The sequence below is a fragment of the Macaca thibetana genome, chromosome 8 (genome assembly GCF_024542745.1).
Source record: "Macaca thibetana thibetana isolate TM-01 chromosome 8, ASM2454274v1, whole genome shotgun sequence".
In the NCBI taxonomy this organism is placed as follows: domain Eukaryota; kingdom Metazoa; phylum Chordata; class Mammalia; order Primates; family Cercopithecidae; genus Macaca; species Macaca thibetana.
The window spans coordinates 54,490,783-54,499,311 of record NC_065585.1 but is presented as its reverse complement, the minus strand read 5'-3'; positions in this window follow the sequence as shown (position 1 = coordinate 54,499,311).

Sequence of the window (8,529 nt, the reverse complement as noted above, 5' to 3'; positions counted from 1 at the left end):
ACCCAGTACTTCCTTCCAAATGTTGCAAATAAACTTTTATAATTGTGGTATTGTTATTTTCTTTCTCTTTCTTTCTTCTTTGTTTCTTTCTCTCTCTCCTTTCTTTCTTTCTTTCTTCTTTTTCTTCTTTCTCTCTCTCACCTTCCTTCCTTCCTTCCTTCCTTCCTTCCTTCCTTCCTTCCTTCCTTCCTTCCTTCCTTCTCTCTCTCTCTCTCTCTCATTCTTTCTTTTCTTTTCTTTTTTTATTTTTTGACATGGTCTTACTCTGTTGCCCAGGCTGGAGTGTAGTGGTGCAATCATGGTTCACTGCAGATTTGGCCTCTCTGGCTTAAGTAATCCTCCCACCTCAGCCTCCCAAGTAGATGGGATTATAGGTGCATGCCACCATTACTAGATATTATATATATATATATATATGGAGAGAGAGAGAGAGAGAGAGATGGAGTCTTATGTTGTCCAGGCTGCTTTAGAACTCCTGGGCTCAAGTGATCCTCCTACCTCCATCTCCCAAAGTGCTGAGATTACAGGCATGAGCCACCCTGCCTAGCCAGTATTATGATCGATGTTTTTTTTCTCTGTTTTCCATTTTCCTTCCTCCTAGTCATGTCCTGTCCTAGGGCTGCTTCTCTTCATGAAGGGACTAAGTCAGGTACTGGCTTAAATTTTCAACAGAAATTTAAAATGTTGCAATAAAATAAATCCAGTGAAATCCTAAGTATGACACTATATATTAAAAAAATTCAGACAAAATAAAAACTCAAAAGATTTATAGCTTAATATTATCTAATGCCCTTTTTTCTAAAGACTTCTAAATTCTTCTTTCTTTTCTTCTTTTTGCTTTTTTTTCTCAGTGTTCAGGTGTGTACTTTATTTTATCTCTAAAAAGGAAGTGGCTTAATGTTCAACTTCTTGTTCTTTTCTTTTCTAGTTGTTCGCATCTATTTTTTGCGTTGCTTTCCAAGTTAAATCTTCACTTTTTTTTTCACTGTTAGCCTCTTCCCATCCTTCAAATGGTTTCTTTATAGTTCTTTAGTTTTTAAAACTCTTTCTTCACAGACAACTTGCCTTTTTTCTAAAATGTTTTGAAGATTTTCCTGTGGTACAGGAACTAAGACATAAGGGAAACCTTGAAAACTTATGTTTCAGTCATTTACAAAAGCTTCCTGCTGTACTGAAAAGGAAAAAAAAAAACATTAAAGATATTTTGTTTCTGATTTCAGCTTATGTTGACACACTGTTCTAGGAAGAAAACAGAACATTTCTGCTCATCAATGTTTTGCAGTAAGAACTTGTGACCCCTAATTGTCAATATATCCTGCAGGACGGCAGGTTTTGTGCCTTAACAGAGGCCACGTCAGTCTGCCCTCTGCCCAAATAGCCCTCTTCCCATCACTTGGATGACATTGGGTAGGGCATTGACACTGAGTAGAGTACTGTCTAACTCATGGTTCACCTCTTAGAATGGAAGGATAACACATTTAGTTGTTGCTAATGCCTTGGAACGAATGTGTTTATTGGATGTCTCTTTTGGGGCTACTTCAAAAAGGCCACTGACAAGAATGGGAGGAGACTAAATGGGTCATGTTGGGGGAGTAAAGGGTGAGGTGAAGGATCCATGAAAGCGCCATACATGTGGATTCCCTGGGAGAGCCCATGAGGACCCTGGTACCTGGAGAGTGGAGTGGGCAAGAAATAAACGGGCAATTCTGAAAGGAGAGTGGTAGCCTGAACAGAAACTTCCAAACTGGAATCAAGGATTGGGAGAAAGCTTAATATGGGGATCTCCAGAGACTGAATTTGCAGAACAAGAGAAGCGGCACAGGGGCTGCCGTTGGTAATCATTCTAACCTTGGTCACCCAGTTAATGTGCTATAGCTTCTGGGGATACACGTGTCGTAACTGCCACCAAACAGTGAGGTTTTCCTTGAGTGATGAAAAGAAAAATGCATTCACTACCTCAATTCAGTACACAAAGGCCCCTCTCAGTACCAAGGATAGTTTTACAGGGTTTTAATGTCTTCCTGAGCTTTCTGAGGAGGGAAAGGAAGCACGTCACAAGCTTTGCTGAGGCTTTAAGATTAATGTGACTGGGTGCTGTGGCTCATGCCTGTAATCCCAGCACTTTGGGAGGCCTAGGCAGGTGGATCACCTGAGGTCAGGAGCTCAAGACCAGCCTGCCCAACATGGTGAAACCCCATCTCTACTAAAAATACAAAAATTAACCAGGTTTGGTATCGGGTGCCTGTAATCTCAGCTACTTGGGAGGCTGAGGCAGGAGAATCTCTGGAACCCGGGAGGTGGAGGTTGCATGAGCCAAGGTCATGCCACTGCACTCCAGCCTGGGGAACAGAGCGAGACTCCATCTCAAAAAAATATATATTAATGTACAAGAAGTAAAATACGTGGTAAAAAAATAAGCTGTCCATATTCAATACTTTTAAAAGCAAACTTTGCATATTGTGCTTTTAATTCATTCATGACAAAAAAGCTCCACCAAGCTTCCAATCAGCACTGGCAAACATTGCATCAACACTCCCCCTCCTTTATTCCAGACAGATATTACACGTTGGCCACAGTCTCTTACACAGCTGAAATCTTTATTATCTTATATGTCAATGCTGTGCTGCAGGAAGCCATGAAAAATTAATTGGGACTGGCATCTCAGGTGGAGCTTGTGTGAACCTGGTAACTTAATCCCTGCCATGTACTAGGAGAACCCAGGTTATGTAAAATCATGCCATTACATAAGGTTGTCTTTTCTGTCCTGGTCACTGGCCACTTTGCCTTCCTCCCATGTTGCTCACACACTTAAATATTCAGGGCTTTTCTGTGTTCTCAAGGCCACACTCCTCAACCAAATAAGAAAGAACTCACATGATTCTGTTCATTTATTGACTAATTATAGAAAACTATAGATAGTTTTTAAAGGGGTCAGTTGGTGGTATTGTCAATGTTTCCTTCCTCCCAAATGTTTCTTTGATTTTCCTAAGGATGAATTAGCTGCCCTGCTTCCAAGCATAACAAGAAATGTAAGTGCATTTCTACTGAAAGTAGATCTCCCTCTCACAGTGTCCAGCATTATGGGATCTCTGTTAATCACTGTTTATATGTGAGCCTTTAGAGAATGGACACAATGTCAGTTTCGGCTGGGATAAATTTTTTTATTCCTTATTCAATTTTCTTACCCAAAAGATTTTCCATCTGAATCACTTTTACCTGGTTTGTTTGACAGGCAGGTGGATCCACTTATTGAGATTCCAACTCAAGTTCATTTGGAGAAAAACTAGAGACTGCACATTTTGAAACAGAAATTCTCCAGGACCCGATCCTGGAATCTTCCATGTCTCTCTCGGGTCTAGAAAGCATACCTGCTTTCACTGATTCTGATAGAGGCCTCTGCTGATTTTCAAAAGGGTCATATGAGAATTCTGAGAGTTCTGTATGACTTAAGATGCCTCTTGGGAGAATGAGCAAGACTAGGAGATGGACCCTTTCCCCATGCTGTGCTTGTAGGGTTACCTGACAACAAATGTTTGCTCCCTACCTCTCAAAATACCATGCACTTTTCTGACTCAGCCTTGAGTCACACTACTGAAGGTGGCAGGCTATGCCACCCCCAAATATGCCACTTTCACATAAGGCACTTGAAAAAGCCAAAGGCACTTGAAAAAGAGCAGATTCAAGAAGATTAGGTGTATTCTAATCTTCCCCTTCTTTTCCCTGAAGGTAGGAGATAAAAACTGCCACGTGGAAGATGGCCTTCCTGTGCCAAGAGAAAAGAAACATTCTTCCATGGGGAGTCACAGCTGAGATAATTCTGTATAAACAGACCTTGTTAAAAGAATTATCCCCCTTTGGTCTCCCCACAAAATTTAGTTACTTTTCCACCATTGCCTCTTTATAACATCAGGTAAACTCTGCTCTTTTTTTTCATCTTCATTTTCTCATGAGGGCTCCCACGTCATAAATTTATATGCTTTTCTCTTGTTAATCTATCTTATGTCAATTTAATTCTCAAGCCCAGCCAAAACCCTAGAAGGGCAGAGGTAGAGTTTTGGCTGCACTGCACTGTTGATTCCAACACACACACACACACACACACACACACACACACACACACACAGAGAGAGAGAGAGAGAGAGAGAGAGAGAGAGAGAGAGAGAGAGAGAAACTCTCTTCCTATTCTGTGCCAGGGAAATTCTGACATCCCCTCAGACTCAAAGTTCCCACACTAGCCAAAAATGCACCCTCTGTCTTGATTCCGGTTTGCATTCATTCTGTCTTATATTGTTAATTACTGTTTGGTGGAAAGCATGTGACTCCCAACTTCCCTTCTTGAATCCTGGTATAAATTTAAATTTCCAGCTTCCTGCTAATAATGCCCCTACCCTTGTGACCTGCAGGCGCCCCATCCCACAGAGCTCTGGGAGGATAGGACTGAAAAATCCATGGTTTCTTTCTCAGCCCGGCACCTTGCCCCTTGTAGGTATTCAGTTAAAATCTGCCAACAGACTCAGTGCCCACCTGGTCCAAAGGGAAGGAAAAAGTTCATGCAGCAAATATATCTTTTCTGACTTTGAAAATATTGATGACAGTGGAGATTAAAATCCTACCAAGGCTGCTGCAGAATCAATGACACATGAGGTGACCAGGCATGGTGGCTCATGACTGTAATCCCAGCACTTTGGGAGGCCAAGGTGGGTGGATCCCCTGAAGCTAGGAGTTCAAAACCAGCCGGGCTAATGTGAAACTCCATCTCTACTAAAAATACAAAAAATTAGCTGAGTGTGGTGGCACATGCCTGTAATCCCAGCTGTTCAGGAGGCAGAGACAGGAAACTCATCTGAGCCCAGAAGATGGAGGTTGTAGTGAGCAGAGATGTGGAGATCATGCCACTACACTCTAGCCTAGGCGACAGAGTGAGACTCCGTCTCAAAAAAAAAAAAAAAAAGACACATGAAGCTTTACCAGAAGACTTCAGTATGTCCTCCAGTGCGTAATTCATTTGTTCAACAATTTTTACTGGGCAGGCATTCTAATAGATGGTGAGGATATCACAATAAATAAGGCAAACAAAATCTCTACCCTATGGTAGAGATTTTGAAATCTCAAATCATTAAGTTTTAGGAAAATTCGATGACAAAAAGAAAGTCTTATAATGTTACTGTGTCCAGATAATGTAAGTTTTTACACATTACTATTTCAATTTCATTCAATTTTTTATAAACTTTCAGTTTTTCAAACATGTAATCATATTAGTGCTAAGTATAAAAAATTTTTTCTTAATTCCTATGTAAATTTAAGTGTATTTAAGCTTTCCTTTTCTCTTTTTTTTTTTTTTTGAGATGGAGTTACACTCTTGTTGCTCAGGCTGGAGTGCAATGGCACGATCTCAGCTCACCGCAACCTCCGCCTCCCAGGGTTCAATCAATTCTCCTGCCTCAGCCACCTCAAGTAGCTAGAATTACAGGCATGCACCACCACACCCAGTTAATTGTGTACTTTTAGTAGAGACGGGGTTTCTCCATTTTGGACAGGCTGGTCTTGAACTCTCAACCTCAGGTGATGCGCTCGCCTCAGCCTCCCAAAGTGCTGAGATTGCAGGCAAGAGCCACTGCGCTCAGCCGTATTTAAGCTTTTCTATCTGAGCTTTGGAAAGTCCAGTTGAGATGGCTGTTTCTGAAATCCAAAAATTTTGCTTCATGGTTTTCAATCAATTCAGTAACATGGAATATTTTCACTTTCTTCCTTAGGTAAGCACCAAACTTTAAAAACAAAAGACACTCACTATAAGTGTGCTACGGTGTTATAATGGCTATGAGGTCACTAAGAGATAGCAATTTTTCAGCTTGTTATAATCTTAGGGGACTATTGTATACGCAGTCTATCGTTGACTAAAATATTATTATGTAGTATATGACTATACTTTTAAGATCTTATGACAAATCCACATTAAAAGAAAAAATAAGATAAATGAAAAGAAAGGTTTATCATTTCTTGTACCATATGGAGCTATATACTAACTGACACGTATATGGTTCACAGTAGGCCTTTCTTTGGGGTTTTAGAATGAATGAGAGTCCATTTGGTCCAGAAGTTTATAAAAGTCACAAAAATTATTATTTGTGTTAGGATTAATAAGAATGTATTTCTACCAGCTGAATATTTGATTGGCATTACATTTATCTACTTATCACTCTAAATAAATAAACAAATCTATACACTCGCATTTTTTTAATTTTAAACGCTCCCTCCCTCAAAAAGAAAATAAAAAAGAGAGAGAGAGAGAATTTCCAAAAAAGATAAAGGCAGGTTTAGTGAAGCAGAGTGAAAAAGTGTTAGTGTCCTGCCATCCTGTGGTTAGGAACAGTACTACAGCATTGTCTTAGAAATTTCCACCTAAGACTCAGAAATGCAGTTAGCTTCATCAATAAATTAACTTTAAAAAGAACTCAGAACATAAGGAAGCATTCTAAAGGATCTACAAAGTTATTTCATCCTAAAATGTAAAAACTTCCTGGTTGAGTTGGGTCCCTGAAAGAAAATGTTGTCATTATATGTACAGTGTTTTAAATGTTGATTGTTTTTGACAGATACTCAAGCAGTTAACAGATATTATGAATGACAAATTAACATCTCAATAAGCTAAAGCTTTTATATTTTAATAAACAGACAATCCTGTCAGACCAAGCAGAAAAAAATATGATTTTAATATTCTAAGCATAGCACTGATCTTTAACTAAACAGGTGAGTTTGATGCTTTGAAAAGACTAGCAAGTATCTGGAGGACACAGGAATAGCTCCTGGGCTTGAAGGGGAGTAAAGCCTCTTATTACTCCAGTCTTCCACCCTCCACCTCAGCCTAACTTAGTCTAGAGGCACATAGTAGGTTTTTATTTTATAATGCAGATTTTGTGCTAGGGTCCCACATTTCATTAAGCCTGTAAAATAAAATATCTATCAAATAGTGAAGGACCAGAATTGTCATTCTAAATTTAGTTGAATACTGTTTCACTCCCCATACCTTTCCCAAATCTAGTAAGATGCCACCTTCAGTGCCAAGCAATTACAAAGGCCCCCAGCAGCTACCACCAGTAAACAGTGCGAAAAATTATGAGCAACCATCTACAACAATCTTCATATTCCCACCTGCACCATTAGAGAAGTAACAGCTTAGTAAAACTTCCTGACATCTTGTTCCAAGAACCATCAAACGTTGGATATTTGGAAGTATCTGCAGTTTGTTTTCATCCACCTTTCAAGTAGGCCACAGCTTGGCAATATGTACATTTATAAATCTAGCTGTTGAACTTAATGGACAAATAAAAGGTTATTTAAAATTTATATCAAATTATTGTTCAGGTCAAATTGTAATAAAGATCAGTCTGTGATTTCATCGTGCACGCATTTGCTTATCCCACTTTTATGGTCTCTTTAGGACTCTTCTAGGCTTCTTCCTTCCCTCTTCTCTAGTTTTGCTTTCTGCTTTTATCTGTAGCTCTTCTTCCCACTTTCCCCTCTGGGCATCTTTTGCTTCAACTCTCTATTACAATCGGACTTATGTCCTCTGTAACACACTGAGTAAAAATAAAAGATTCCAACGTGAGGCTTAGGTAAGTTTGCCACAGGTTGGCAGAGGTCAGCTCACATGTTCAGTCTGCTTTCCCTCTGTATTTGTTTTGTGGTGGGAACAGGCAAGTTGTATCACTTAATCTGAACTTTTAAAGCTAAATTGTCAAACTGGTTTACTGAAGGCAAGGGTCTTGAGAAGATTTACATGCAGAGATTAGAAGTAACCTTGGGGAAACCAGCTTTTTAAAGTTTCAACTCAGAATGACTGCAAACATTGATTTAAGGGCTGATAAAAGAATGATAGGAAGTGACAAGAGAGAGGAAGGTAGAAAGAGAAGGAAGGAAGAAAGGGAGGGAGGGAGGAAAAGAGGGAGGGAAAGAGGGAGGGAAAGAGGGAGGGAAAGAGGGAGGGAAAGAGGGAGAGAGAGAGGTAAGGACAGAGGATGGAAGGGAGTAAAGGAAGAAAGGAAGGAAAGAAAGGAAGAGCTAAGCCTCAGTACAAAAATGCTAATAGCTCATTGAGTCTTTAGGTTATGCTCTGAATTTAGTATCTCATCCTCTAATCATGCCCAACACTGAGACTCCCATTTTTCACACAGCAATGTGAGTCTTTATTGAGCACACACCATGTGTGTTCTGAGCATTTTACATATAACCGTTTAATCTTGACAATGACCCTGTGAGATAAGTACTAATTTGATCTCCATTTCACAAATAAGAAACCTGAATTACAAGACAGGTGAAAGAACTTGCTAGAAAGCGAGGGTTTGAAACTTGGCAAACAGCTGCCTGTGAGGAAACAAGCCCCAGATATTACATAGCGCGCCACAAGAAGACACCCATAAGAAGACGGGCCAGGATGTGAATACAGACCTCCCTGTTGTTCCAGCAGCACCCTGTGCTATGGGCACACTGCCCAAATGCTATGGCTTTGGTGACCCTTTCTGCCTTACATCC